At 42.9% G+C, this 14,502-nt stretch overlaps 1 protein-coding gene across 4 annotated transcripts in view; it reads right to left on the bottom strand.

Annotated features, from left to right (window-relative positions):
• ccser2a (coiled-coil serine-rich protein 2a) overlaps positions 1-13,247 on the bottom strand; it is a 56,586-nt gene extending 43,339 nt beyond the window's left edge. The window contains exon 1 of one of the 4 annotated variants that reach the window (XM_035663412.1): positions 12,605-13,247. The gene's annotated coding sequence lies outside the window, so the exon portion shown is untranslated. The remainder of the gene's footprint in view (positions 1-12,604) is intronic. The other 3 variants (XM_035663413.1, XM_035663409.1, XM_035663411.1) reach the window with 3 other exon arrangements.
• Positions 13,248-14,502: the final 1,255 nt, after the last annotated feature.

Genomic DNA, 14,502 nt, shown 5'->3' with positions numbered 1-14,502 from the left:
GCGCGTCTTTTAGTGTCTGCTGCACCTTATTGTGACACTATTACCATCTGTTGACATTTTATTGATCTAACTCATCGATTAATCAAGAGAATGATCACAATCAATAAAATAATATAAATAATCGTAATAAAAGAAACTTCCAAACTATCTCGTTTGTCTTTGAACTTCTGCTTCATGCTGCATAACAACAGTATCAGGTGTTCATTTCTAATGGAGCTGCAGTGATTAATCCATTAATCAATAAGTCACAAAGTGATCGGAAACTATTTTGATACTCGATTAATCATTTAGAGTTTTTTTTAAGAGATAATGTCTCAAATATGAATATTTTATTGTTTCTTTCGTCCCCTCTTTGTGTGGACAAACGAGACATTTTAGGACGTGATCAACTTTTTCCACCATCATTGATTAACCTGTAGATTATCTTCCCCACTAATTGATTAATTGTCTTGCGCATACAGTGTTAGAGAAAATGCAAAGCTCAGTCTTTAGGTGTCTGGTTTCGTCAGAGAAACGAGACGTTTGAGGACATTTTCTGCACCAAATAAGAAACGATTACTGGAGAAACTGATTGATTACTGGACTGACTGTGTGTTTGTGTGTGTGTCTCAGGATGCTCGTAGACCTCCTGTGTGTCTCTCTGTCATCATCAGGCAGGTTGTCGCTCACACTTTCTCGGCGTGGTCTCGTGCACGCCTCAGAGCCAATCAGAGTCCAGAGTGTTTGCACCGTCGGCTCCACAGAGGGGTTGATACCTCTCGCTCTCTCTGTACCCGGCCTCTATTTATAGACCCGCCTTTTTTAGATAAGATTATGTTCCATCCCCCGACCGGCCGACAGGAGGAGGAGGAGGAGGAGGAGGAGGAGGGGTTAACATGCAGTTCAGAAAGGTGTGGAGAGGAGGAGGAGACAGTTTGAGCTGAAAGCTGTTAATATTTTGACATTTTAACTTTCTCCAGCAGCGTTATGTTAATCTTCTGTTCTTGTGTCTTTAATCAACAAGTGAAACTGATGAAGGTCCAACGGCTGCTGAGTCAGTTGGTTCATTTAATCGTTGGTCAACTGTAGTTGGGCTTGAAACATGTTTGTTTTCTTTAAAACTTAACTTTTATAGTTGTTAAATCTTAACTTCTTAAACATTAAAGGTGTTTTTAGGATTCTTTGAGTGTTAAAACTTTTGAAGCATCTCAGTGTTTCTTTATTAATCCTCAACTGTTCTCTCATGTGACAGTGAATGAGAATCTTTGGGTTTCAGACTAAAGATCTGCGTTTTTCACCATTTAATAAACGAACTGACAGATGAAGGAATCAATAATTGAACTGATAGTTGAAATTCCTGCCGGCTGCAGCAGAGTATTGGTGGTGTAAAGCAGTGAGCAGTCATCAGGGTGGAGACGCTGTGTAATGTGGGGGTGGGGAGTGTGGATGTAGACACAGAGGTGTGGAGGAGGAGGAGGAAGGGCGGGGGTCGAACCGTTACACCTCTGGTTTGAACAAATGGTTGTTTTGTAGTTGAATTAGCAGCTGAATGAGACGGTGGGTGAAGCTCTCGGTGCTCTGGGCTCTAACATTCTCACTGCTGAGCTTCCAGGAAACGGCGTGAACGTTCAGTGAGTCAGCGTTTGGGTCGATGTATCAGACAGACGCTGAAGGTGTGTAGCTGAGTCACGGGTGGAGCTGCTGATGATGATGAGGAAGGATGATGCTGCAGGTTTTTTGTCCCCAAAAACGAAACAAAGAGTGACGTAACATTTGATTATTTGTTCATTCCCGAAGATAAGGCCAACTTACTCAAAGTTTCTTGAGCTTTCAGCCACATTTCTTGGCCCTGATCACTGGACAGACTCCGTTCTGTGCAATGAAATCAATTAAAAGTGAATATTTGTTATCAGTTAACTGAGATTTGATGAGTAAACCATCTCTGACGTCCACCGAGGAAGACCAGATAACGTGTGTAAAAGCTCTGGAAACACCAGCTTTTCCTGTCCTTCCTCCTTTGTCTGACTCCTTTTGCTCGCTTCCAACATAAAACTCTTGACGACACGCCGTGGTCACGTGACGCTCCACCTGTAGAGGCCGCGGTGGCGACCCCGTTCCCGAGATAACCGATAAACCGATCGATCGCTTTGTACGCGCTCAAGACTGAACACGGAGTCCTCCCAGAGACACAGCGAAGGATGAGTGTAATATGAGACGTGGGATGAATAGCGCTAAAGTAGGACAGACACACAAACACACACAGAAACACACAACACACACACACACACAAAATCAGGTCAGCATGTGCAGGCAGGGCAACCAAAAGCCTCTTTGCCCCGGGGAGGGGGTGGTGACTGTGTGTCTATGTGTGTTTGATGGGTAGCAATTAGATTAGGCGTTTTTCACTACTGTCAATAGCCTCGGAACCTCTCAAGTTTCATTCATATCCCGCGTGGCAGATCACTGTTACATAGCAGCAAATCCACGCGCCGCTGTGGCAAACGTTCGTTCATCTGGGTCATCTCACTCATCACCGAGCCACTGGAAAATATCTGTCTGCAGTTTGGGTGTTTTTGTTTCATTCACTTTTTTACTTGTGTTACCATGAAGAAATCCCACACCCGCCCCTTCTATTTTTGTCATATTATAGTTCTTGTTATAATTATAAGACGGATGCACATATAAATATGAGAGCCTAGAAATGTCACATCATCACAGCATTGATTTTTCCAGTTTTATATTATCCTAAATTGCTGAGTATTACAATATTTGTCTACAAAATAAGCCAAACTTGGCATGTACATCGGTGTATTGTTCTTAACATAAACAACCACACAAGCACTTATAAAACACACACATTATTTATCACTCTGTGCAAAATTACTGTTACTCAGTGCTATGGGCACAATATGGTTGATATTCAGCCCAGCACTAGCACAAAGACACAGGTCAGCTCAAGAGGACCACATATAAACAACAAGTTCCTAACTGACACACATTCAGAGGTAGGGCAGTAAACCGTGCACGCCATCTGTCAAACGCTCATATCTGAAAGCCTGCCCTTCCCCCCAGAGTACAGTACTGTAAATAAATATCCCAGAGCTTCACCTAACATCAAGTATGAGGCCTGCACTACACCCCATGTTAACTCTGCACTACATAGAAAATAAAACATGAAACCCTGGTAGTGTGAAGGGATGAATAATGTAAAGAAAGACACAGTCCAACTGAAAATGTGTTACAGGGAAAGCAAATTATATACACTGCAATTGCAGTAGAAACTCTCTAGCAAGCTGCTGTTGATCTAACTTTAACCTGGTTCATCATTGAGGTCTATGGAGATAGTCTGAATAATTAAGTTTAGTTTTCCGGTCTGAATTCTGCACTGAGAATTGGTCAACAGAAAGAATTGTGTTACCCTGATGTCCCGAAACCTCAATGTTTTTTCAAGTTCTTTATTGGCTTGTTGCTTTACAAAATACAAGCAGATACAAAAAAAAAATTCACATGGGCTATACATCTAAATTACTATATTAAAACCTCAATGTTTTATAGATTTTGTCTGTGTTATGGAAAATTACCAGCCAAATTAACATCCAATATCTCCCAGAGCGCGTATGGGTAATACAATGAAAGGGAAGAGTGAGAGTGAGAAGAGGAATAGACAAAGAGAGAAACAGATACTATTAAAATAATAAGAATGGGAGAGAGAGTGACACAAGACTTCAGAAAGACTTTTGCTGCTGGCATCGCTGCAGTGATCCCTGTGTGTGAAATGAGCGGGAAAGCGAGATGACATCTTTTCTTACTCCCTGTCGTACAAAGAACGGGAGCGTTCTGTCTGTCTGCCAGTGAGGCCATTTGGCTCTATTTTATTTCTGACTCAGAGAACAGCCAGACGGAGAGCACCTGGCAGAGGTGCAGGAAGGCTGAAAAATCAGATCTGCTCAAGTAAGGCCGTTCATTGCTCTTCTGGCGAAGCTTTCACTTTTGAACTGCACAGGCACACACACCACAGAGATGCATTCTTCAGGAGTGACAGGATGGACGCGGATAGGGTGCGACAGCCCGAGGGCTATGATCTACTGGGTCATTGGGGTACGCATGAATGGAGGTGCTCTACTACACACAATAAACCGCCTATCCTGCTGTTTATCCCCGCAGTCGCTCCATCCCCATCTCCCAATGCTCATAGTTCCCCATCATTACGAAGCCTTGGCACCATCTCTCAGCAGAGCAGCATATCAGGGTACATCCATCTCCCCTCTCTTACTTTTATTCATTTAAAAGATTGATAACTTTATTCAGACTGTGGAAACTCCTGCCTGAGATGGATAGAGAGTAAAGGATGCCTTACAAAAAACAGATCCCTTTTTCTATAGTATAGTATAAGCAAACAGTATCCAATATCAAAAAATTAAATTAAAACTTGACATGATGGGTAACAGCGTGAGTCCCATACTGGTAGTATTGTATACTGGCTACTCATGACTGGTAAATGTATATATTATTGCACTATACATCACTGTCAAATATTTCTTAGATTCGGGCAGTCATTTATTTATATTTATTTTAGTGCAGCATGGTCAAAGTTGCTATGTGTTAGCTGTTGTTGTATGGATGAAATAGTTTAAAAGAACAGAGCTTTAATTGGGCAAAAACTGTTATTTCACACAGCAGATGCCATATGTGTGTGGAAATTGTTTAATCATCTACAAACAATTCTCTGGGGGAAGATATTTTTACACTGCCTGTATTGGCATACTGGACTTGCAACTGGTATGCAAAGTTTTACATTCTCAGACATTACTGTTGTTCCTTTTGTTGTATGAGACTGTGTGTGTTTTTTGTTTTGTTTTGATATTTCTTTTTCCTGAGATAGTGTCAGTATTGTTAGGTACTATTGAAGTGGCTTTATTTCAAACTATCTCCTGCATAGAGTAATTAGTAGCCCTTTGGAACACTCCAGAATAGCTTCCTAAGTGCAACAGCAGTGTTTGTAACTTCAGAGATTAAAAATGCAAACAAAAAGGAGCTTCAGCGAGACTTAACAACAACTTAACTTAACACTTTTGAATAAAAAATGGCTACATGACAAAGAGAACTGAAGAAAGGAAGATACAGTGGGGGAAACCTGTAGAAGGGATACAAAGGATGGACGAAGAGAGCAAGAAAAAATATAACCTCTCTTCTGGTACTTCTTCGTTTTTGGCATGACTAGGAAGGAAGCTGCAACTTGAAACTCCTCTGTAACTCCCCTATGTCTGTACATCTTGGCAAATATGTCCGTCATGGCGCTGAACCAATCCATTATAGGGATCAATAGTTACATAACACCTGTCTGAAGAGCCTCGTATGTCATCCAGCTGGCTCTACCCTGATACAAGATGTTTTTATTATTGTCATGGAAATGGTCCACCCCGCACACACACACAAGCACAACCTCAGAGTGCTTTCCCTCTTGTCTCAGTCAGTGGACACTCTAAACAAATCGTGTCCATCTCCTCTCCAACTGCATCCGAACCAAACTGCAGCTTCATTTACATATATTGGCAGAGTCCAGTGTCTCGGCGGAGTAATAACTAGGCCAGTCATCTGGACAGGGGCTGTAGTGGGCCGGAGCTCTCCCCCTGAAGAGATTAACAGAGTGCCATTAGAGCAGGCTAATAGAATGAGACAGGGATGAAAGCAACACTGACGCTAGGCTAATGTGTATTGAGTGAAAGCAATCCTGGGCTGAGCTGCACTGATGCTTGGAGATGCTAATCCAATGAGACAGCATGGAGGGTTTGGTAATGCTGTATACTCACTCTGATAGATCAAATGACAGAGAGCGACAGTGGGAACAGTAAGTAGAGAGAAGTGGGGAAAGTAAAGGTGTGGCAACCTGCTACATTAAGAACCACAGTGTATACACACTTGCATGTTGTATTACACTGGATCATTAAAAGCACAGACGCATACAAACACAACATCATCATCACTTAAGTCCGTCTTGCAGCGGGAATCGCCGTTTTTTCCAAAAAAAAAAGTAGATTAGGAAATATTACCTTAACTCAGTGAACTTACAGTGTGTCGACCAGTCCGATCATTTCCATCCCAGAGTCGAGCATTGAGATAAGAGCTACACCCTGCCAAGTCACTCTGCACTTTGTTTCTCCCATCATCTAAACTGAAAGTAAGGCAGCACTCAAAAGAGTAGAGCACAGGAACAGGAAGACGCTCTTCAGAGGTTCATCTGACTGCCGGCTCTCTCCTTGCATGTGTGCTTGTCTGCGTGTGTGTGTGTGTAATGTGACGTGAGTGGTGTGTGCCGACGGGTGTGTGGGTGGAGACAACAGAGCCTTCGCGGGTGCGTTAAATATTTGATAGGGCATCTTTTAGGAGCCCTGCTCAGTGTGCTGCAAGAGGAGAGGAGAGGAGACATTATGGATTTGGGAAAATACAGCAAAAGAAGTAAAGACAAACATTACATGGGCCAGTTTCTAGTACAAAATAGATGGTCTGTGGCTGTACCACAATATGGCACAAAGTCTAAAGACTAAAACCACGTAATCCCCCTGACACAAGAAAATGTATTTACAAGCTAAAGTAGCAATTTTCAGTGCACACGCCGCCGCCCTATAAAGTCATGAGACCACCAGAGGGGATAATAAAGGGAAACAGATCCGACCTAGCACTCAGCTGCACATGAAGAGGCACTCACCTTTTCAGTATAGGGGGATTTGTTGTGGTTCTCTTAAAGATTGAGTGTGAATTCAATTTCCCCTCCTCATTTCAGGGTTGACAGCACACTGGTACCACTCAGTCAACCGATTTCTGTGAAGTGCCAGCAGTAAAAACCACACAAGCAATGCTAGTTCCTCAATATCCCCCGTTTCTAAGTGTCACGAGCCTTGATAAATCACAGCATGGAGTGTGATCCGACCCACAATAGAGGCTAAAACACAAGGTTGTTTCTCAGGACTACTTCAGCTTGTACATTGTTTCATATCATGTTTCTATTAACAAGCCTCATCAAAAATCTAATCTACATCAGTGTTGGTATAGTGGCGTACCTGGTGGAAAGAAAGGATTTTGTGGCGCTACATTTATTTAGGATATACACAAAGAAGCAAGGTAGTGACAAAAAGTCTGTACCAAAATGAGTCACACTACTGACTAGTCACGACACTGAAATATCCTCAGTTCTTTCCGAGGTGTGATGCTGAGCAGAAGCTTCTATAAATCTAAGTATTGTCAACACTGCCATCACCATAATCACATCCCTCCTAACACCACCTCTCTCTCTCTCTCTCTCTGCTTTATCATTCACACTTTTTAGTGTGCGTGTGCGTGTGTAAGGCACGCATACACAGACGTGTGAGTATCTGTCCTCTCCCCATAACTTGCATGTGACAGTCCCATTTAATTCCCAACCTTCTGACTGGCCACAAGGGCTGGAAAGGCTGATGAAGTGTAGCCAGGCAACAGCACAGGTGTCAGTCGCTGTCAGCAAGGTCATTAGAGTGGTTCATGTAGACGGGAGCAGAAGGAAGGGTGGGCCACGCTCTTGAAGGAATGTGGTGTTATGTTAACTAGCTCAATTAGAGGGCTGGGCTCTTTGTAATAAAGTTTGTACATTACTTGTGTTGCTGTCAGCGATTATATGCTGTTTTTATGTAAACCGGTATTCATTTGTTGGTCAAGTACGTTGAAAGTGGGTGAGAGCTGCATGGGCCTTCAAAGTGGGATGTTGGTTCTTATTGGGATCAGCAGTACAAGCCCTTTCACATTATTGGGAATCACATATAATCCATATAATATAAAAAATACATAACATTTGCTTACTCCTGCTCCACTTGTAAAACCAACAGCCAACCGTTATAAAGACTTTTTAATGTAATTAAAACACACAGGCAGTAAGTTATACTGCTGTGAAAGCACTGTTAATTTCTCTGTATGATGTCAGATATGATAGGAAAAAAAGTCTGTTCAAATACTTCAGTGAAAATAATTGCTTGGTGAGATAAACACTAAGTGAACCCTAAAAGCACATTTTTAAGAAGCATATCACATTTAACCAAGTGTGACCATTTTAATCACAAATTACATGTGAAGGATTATACGCTGCTGTTACACTCCCTTAAATAAAAGATAAATCCTGTATAAGCATGTTTTCTTACATGATTAATGAACCACACACACAAACACTAACACAACAACAAGTTTTCTTCACACTGACATGTGAGGTCATTTAAAAACTCATTTAAATCTCCAGCTTATCTACCCACTGTGCTGTTTTATTGTGCATTTGTATATTTCTAACTCACTCCTTATCACCATGGTTTAATGCAAAACACAGGCCTGTCCTGAGAGGTCAGAGAATGGACGTTAACGCGTTCCATGACACGGAGTCTTGGATAAGGAATATGAAACAGAGCCCAAATTGTGAGCTTTTAATAGGCCGTGTTCCTATTGGATTTATCCTCTGTGAGTGGACAATACACTGCTATTAGGTCAACTTCCTCTCTGCCCAACTTCCATCTTTTCCTGTGCCTCCTTCCTTTCCATTCACTCTATCAGGCTGTCTCTCTGAACAAACGCTTCCCCCAATCTCTATTTCCTAAGGCAGCACAATTTTGTACAGCAACCGGCAAGCACTATTTTATGAGGCCAGGGAGAACAAGGCCTCATCACATCAAATAAGGCCACAGTTGGTGGTTAACATCCATCACATGCCATGCCTTTGTGTCCAATCTTTCACAGGGTTTAGAGTTATTAGGTCAACTGATGAAAAGTAGAGGGGAACCTATCCGAAAGAGTGTCTCATACAATAGAGTGAGCTTTCTATTCACCACAGGCGCCTTCTTGGATAAACTGACTGATTACTCATTGGTGGTGATGTAGATAGATACACCCCTGCTGTGTAAACTGCTTTGAACACAGAAAGGCATCATAATACAACAGAGCATTTCAACATGAAATAATAAGGCAAACGTAGTTGATGCTAATTAAGGCTCCATTCCATTCAGGTCTAACAGAGTCAGGGTGATGCTATTGTGCACGCTGTCTCACTAGAAAAGACTCAAAAACCTTAGTTAGTATTTTTGGTAACGCCTGTGTTTACCTTACTATTTCATGTCAAAATGGCTGCCGGGGGAAAAGATACTGCACTCGAGTCTGACATGCAAACACAGTATTTGCATATAAACTTCATGTCTGTGCAGGTGACCGCACAGACTAACATTTGGGGACGGCGTTTGTTTTTGCCTCTGAAAAGGACAATACAGTCACTACAGTCTCACAGCGCCTCAGCCATCAGATTCAGAGCTTAAACTTTACTGCTGTGTCCCACGAGAGACCCCGTTGTCCTGGGTGGAATGCAAGTTTAGGAGTGACAATGATATACCACTACTCGGTGACCAAAAAGAGGCGACGTGCCAAAACGCAACTGGCAAAGTAACATGAGAACAAAGACACTCAGACATGTTTTATTAACTGGGCAGCGCTCTGGAAACGAGCCATCGTGTCCGAGACAAACGGCTATTTTGAACGGATGCGTGCGGATTTGAGCAGGTCGCATGTGGCGGCTGAGAGTGACTCAGCAGCGTTAGTGCAGAGAAGTTGAAAGCAAAGTTCCACCGTGAAAACCCGGCTCACAGTCTCCAGCCCCTTCATTGTCCTGAGGCCATAAAGACTCTATTGTATCACATGACCCAAAGCCCTGAGGGATTACTGAATGAGACGTGAAGGTCTTCAGGAGAGTGACCCAGCAGCCTCATGCACTTACATTACCTGAAGCTGAAGAGAGACGGTGGAACTGGATGAGCGTACACTACGTATATATAAAGGCATATGATCCACAATGACAGCTGACATGCTGGCGAGTGCAGACACCTGGTGAGGCATGTCATGAATAGGCCATGCTGCTGTTCTTAATGTAGGAATTTAAACATCGTATACAGTACTGTCAATAACAGCCACGGGAAATTCATCTGTGACGTACGTGCTCATTTTTATCTGCTTGATGTGTGTGTGTATATATATATTTATCCTTTCCTCTCTCATTGGTTTCTACTTGAAAGCCCTGCACGCTCACACAGGTGTTTTTATGTAACAGCTCAGTAGGCGTCTGCTGAGGTAGACACTGGGCGGAGCTGGAAGTTGGAAGATCAATGGCGCACAGTCCGTGTGCGCACGCCAATGCAGTTTGGAAAAGAGGTGTAATCAAGCAAAGTGAGACGCCTGGCAGATCACGCACATTATAGACCTCTTTCACAGCAGCCATTCTGACATGAAATAGTAGGGTAAACAATTATACTAATAAGGTTCTGCTCCATTCAGTGTCATAGAGCCTGTCCAGTGAGCCAACATACACAACAGCAGCTCCCTGAATCTGTCTGACCTGAAGGAAACACAATCGTATTAGTATCAGTATCCTCTGTAGGGAGTGTTAACAAAGCCGAGGCCTTTCATGTGCCATATGGCAACTACGAGCTTTTTTACACAAGACATTTTGACATGTGACAGTAGGAAAGAACAGTACATCATAAAATGAATGGGACGTCTCACTGAGACTCTTTCATAGAACATGGTAACCCATGTCATTTCCCTTTTATAAGTCAAAATGTCCGCTGTGAAACAAGCCTATTCCATTGGGTGAAAGATTTCAGCGCCTGCTCACTGTACCTTGAATAAAATGCCATTGTCGAGCCAATAATGACACACATCTGCTTCTGCCACCCTGCATTGTGTTTAGAATGACACCTGTGCAAACGCTCTGTTCGGAGCAAAAGAACAGAGGGAGGAGTGGTACACTGACGAAAACACTCCCCAGCCAATCCCATAATAACACTGCTTTAAAGTATTGAACGGAGAGGTTATGCAATCTAGAGTTACAAATGGTGCCAGATATCACGGTGCAAATTAGGCAATCTAATCTACACTTCCACTGGCTTTAATGTTTCTTTTTTCAACATATACTTATTTGTTTATGTCCTAATGATGCTGTCGTATAAATAAAAATAAATTTGTCATCACTCAGGCTATACCCTGGCCTGTTTCTGTCCATTTCTGACCCTGTGTCAGTGCATCTGAGCTCCTGTATCTCCACTCTGCTACACACTGAGCTATTCCAGGCCCTTAAACATCTGTGGTCTTACCAGGGGAATGACAGAACTGATAAGCGTGGCTAAGTATAGCTCTAATGACAGGCCACATACAGGGAGAGAAGAGGGCAACGAGGATCAGAGGAAAGTCAAAGTCGAATCAAGTGGCTCGGCTCTGAGCACAGACACCACAACACACGCGTGCATACACAGCCATTAGATCCTTCACGAGGGCGTGCAAACAAAGAGTCAGAGAAAACAGAGGAGAGAACAAGAGCTGTTCAATGCCCACCTTGCTCTGCACTGACTCCCTCAGTCTGTGATTTCTGCCATTTTTACTGAAGTGACTCAACACTTTTCTGTGCTATAAACAGTTGCTTCTAACTTCTTCTCCTCAACATCTTATGTGTTGGCCCCGAGGTTGCCCTTAAGGGGTGTTACAGTGTCTTGGAATGACCGCTATGCACAGCGAAATGCGTATAATGTGTATCTACACACATAGCACACTGATCCTGACGGTTAGGGGCACACATGGAGACAGGCAGACAACAGAGGCAGTCTGGAAAACCCCTCACATACATCGAACCGCAATTTGGGGGGTCTTCGGCAGCCAGGCGCACAGCGGCGACGTTCAGCTGTTGTTGGGGGGAATCAGATTGTAAACACACCCTCAGCCAAGGTGGCGCTCCAGGACCTATGCGAACAGGTGTCCGAGGAACACACACATGGATTGGCGCGGTGCGTGTGTGCGTAAATGCAACCCCACCCAAACACTGGAGCACCAGGGGAGTGCCCAGCTCACTTACACGACGGGGCAATCAGTCATGCCTTATCCTAATGTGTACTGGCGTGTTGATGCCATGGCGCTTTGCACTGTCTGGGCTGTAACAGATCACAGCCTAAAATGGCACACACACACACACACACACACAGAGAGAGAGAGTTACGAGACTTGACTGACAGCAACTTAAGTTGTGGTATAAAAATATGAATATGTGAGGCTGCACTGCGTGGCATAAAAACCCCGGTTAAATTTGAACTCCCTTCAACTACAGAGCCATACAGAGAGACATGGCGAGACATGTGTCAACCAGTACTCCAATTACTACATACTGACATCAGCCTGCACAGCTTCTTGTAACAATTTGTTCTATAATAAGTTACTTTTCATTTGCTTATGACATAAAGGCCTGGTCATCCTCATTACAAGTACAATGACTCTTTGCAGGGCATCTTATGGCTGTGGGGGGTGATGTTGTGGCCTCTTCTGCCTCACTGGGCAGCACAGAGGAAGACTATACTGGCAACCTCATTAAAGGCTGTTTTGAGTTGTCTTCATCAGTTTAATGAAATATATATGTGTGTAGCTACTGTGTTTTGTATCCGCACATTCACAATCAGAGAAATAAAGAGATTTAATACAATATAAATGCAGGCAATATTGGGAACACAGTAACTTTCACTGTTCTCCGGTCATTTTACAATAGTAACAGCACCTATATAACCGGATACATGTACAATGTGATTGCACTTACCTGAGTTATGCCGTTAGAAGCATATTTACAGCCTTAAAGGTGGGTCAGCAAACAGTCCACTTGTTTCGTCGTCTTGTACTTAATAACAACATGTTGTAAAGCGGAGGTAGTCTTTCACTTTCCGTTTACAAACACTCTTTATGCGATTCATTCATGGAGTGAGAGCTAGCCCATAGCCAACAGTCACTGTGCTGCACAAGTTCAATGGAAATCTCTGCGCTTCATGTCAGCTTCTGTGTCGACACCAACCGAATCAACGAGGTGGAGTCCTGTAAGCAATTAAGACGAGTTCACTGGAAAACCGCAAAGTGTTGGGAATTCCTCAAAATTCCCCGAAGTAATGTTACTTCCACTTCTCCATTAGAGGCAGCCCGAGGCGACTGTATCACTGAGCCGCTACTTTAAAGTGTCACGGTGTCAGCCCCGACGACACCGAGCACCACCGAGGGGGGAAAACAACACGCAGCCCGTACGGCCGAACGTAAACAAACTCCGTGAATGACGTGAAACCCCGATACAAAACAACACCTATAGTCTTGTAAACAAAGTAACCCACAGCAGGCAACCGCACAGCACGGACCGACTTCCCAAAAGCAGTTTATCATCCCGACACCGTCCTCTCGCTTCCAGCTGGGCGGAGCGTGGAGATGTCACCTGGGTCTCAAAGGGCGACACTGCAGGCTGACCTCCAAGTGTTGGTTCGTCTACGTCTGCGTGCTGCTGCGTAATAAGACGTTATCTGTAGCTTTAGTATTCATTGAATTGGCTTTTTTAGAGCGTTTTTTTGTTGTTGTTTTTTTTCCGGTCACCTTAAAGCAAAGTAGCTTTTAAACTGGCTGCAGCCTTCCCGCGAGCCCTTGATGTGACGTCAGACCATAATGAGGCGTGTGGTGGTGTGGTGCTCGGTGCACGTGAGAGTGCTCACCACATAGCACTAACGTTGTTACGTCACGTTTGACATAGCCAGCTATTAATGGGGAAAAAAATATTTAATATAAGATAGACTGTATTGATCCCACACTGGGGGAATTCACTCACTACAGCAGCTCCAGATAGGCAACAGTTAAGAAAATACACATTTAATAAAAATGGGATAGAAAAATACAAGATATAATGAAAATACAATAAGAGAATGAGAGTTCTTTGTACACTATATACAGCTTTTTTTTATACAGATGTGATTGAAATTGAATATTGCGGAGTCACATTTGAGTTGCCAGGTTGTGAAAAATCCCTTTAGCTAGTCAAACTGACTGCATGATTAACTAAACAGCTATGGCGGCTTTCACAACCTCTATGGCAACCAAAAGCCTTTCTTTAGTGGTTTATTCCTAATCTATAAAGCATTCTAGAGGAAAGCATTTATTAACCATTAATAAAGCCAAAGTTGCAACGTAAGATTATATCTCTTTCTGAAGGGTGCCATGTTAGAAAGTGGTGCCTAAAGTTGTAACAGCCTATTTACAGTTGTGACAATAAATAGGCTGCTTGTTTATTTGCAGCATATTGGGGTAACGGTGACTATTTTTTGTTGTGACAATAAGTAGGCATAATAAAGCAAGGAAGGTAATAAAGCATGATCTGCTTAAAGGTGCCTTTATCATTTTGCTATATATTCCTAGAAAACTGAAATATGCTCCACTGAAGCTGTAGTGTTAGAAATTACAGACTCATGTGTAAAAAGTATTAAGTAGTTAGTTTGTGTCTCGCCTTCAGTTGTTGTACAAAGTCCCATTTTATGCATTTATTAGTGCTCTATTTTATGGTTACTATGCAGTCACCTAGTGACCATCGAATAGCAGATGTTGTTGGTGGTAATGGTGTAATATTTATTTCATGACAAAAAAGCATGGCTCTTTCGGGTAGGTCCATTTATCCCTGGTTTTACAGTTAGGGTA

The sequence above is a fragment of the Morone saxatilis genome, unplaced genomic scaffold (assembly GCF_004916995.1).
Source record: "Morone saxatilis isolate NCDOM2014 unplaced genomic scaffold, NCSU_SB_2.0 Contig19, whole genome shotgun sequence".
NCBI lineage: Eukaryota > Metazoa > Chordata > Actinopteri > Moronidae > Morone > Morone saxatilis.
This window is presented reverse-complemented; position numbering and strand designations above follow the sequence as displayed.